Below are 963 nucleotides of genomic sequence, written 5' to 3' on the forward strand. Positions count from 1 at the left end.
AACATAGAGAGGAAAACAAGAAGAAAAGGGACAAGAAGAGAGGGACACAACCTAGAACAGATAATGGATGTCTATTCTATTAACATTTCTCTATCTAGAGAATGGGGCTGTTTTATGAGTTGTCTTCTCAATTTAGAGGGCCCCCTGCCTGTCTCTGCCTAGGGCCCCAAATTTCCTAAATCTGCCCCTGGTCTGGATAAATGATTACTACTCAAAGGAGAAAATTATGATTTGATAGGATGATGGTGATGGCTGAATTATGATGTGGGCTGGCTCTACTGCCTGTGTGTTTCACAAAATGGATGGAATAAGAGTTAATTAATTTTTGTTTTAAATTATTTATATAACATTTAAAATGTGGATCCAAGGTGACCTGACATTATGTATATATATATATACTAAGTGGAAAAGAAAATTGTTATTTTTAAATGTGATCAGAGTGCAGAATTAAATATATAGTTATAAAAAATACCTTTCTATAATCCCTCCACACTAAATTAGTATAGCTATTGGTTCTTTATGAAAGGGATATTCATTCAGAGATGTTTCTTTGCTGAACAATTCAGTTTATTTCTATAGCGCCAATTCACAACACATCTCAAGGCACTTTCCAGTTCACCAGATCATCCAGTCAGATTGATTCAAAGTTTTCTATCTAAGGAAAACCAGCTGATTGCATCGACTCATTGAGTCTTCAGCAATCCCTCACACTAAGCATGCTTGTAGCGACAGTGGGGAGGAAAAACTCCCTTTGAACAGGAAGAAACCTCCAGCAGAACCAGGCTCACGACTGGGGTTCAAGGAGACAGAAGCAGAAATACAAAAGGCAACTGTAAAAGGCGGAAAAAACCTTGGCAGGGAGATGAGCTCCGAGCCAGCTCCCATATCAGAGGATGAAGAGAGCACATCCAGTTAGTCACAGTCAGAGAAACAGGACTACACTGGAAAACAGGCCAAGCTCCA

This window comes from Cyprinodon variegatus, unplaced genomic scaffold, assembly GCF_000732505.1.
Source record: "Cyprinodon variegatus isolate N-32 unplaced genomic scaffold, C_variegatus-1.0 Scaffold1174, whole genome shotgun sequence".
NCBI lineage: Eukaryota > Metazoa > Chordata > Actinopteri > Cyprinodontiformes > Cyprinodontidae > Cyprinodon > Cyprinodon variegatus.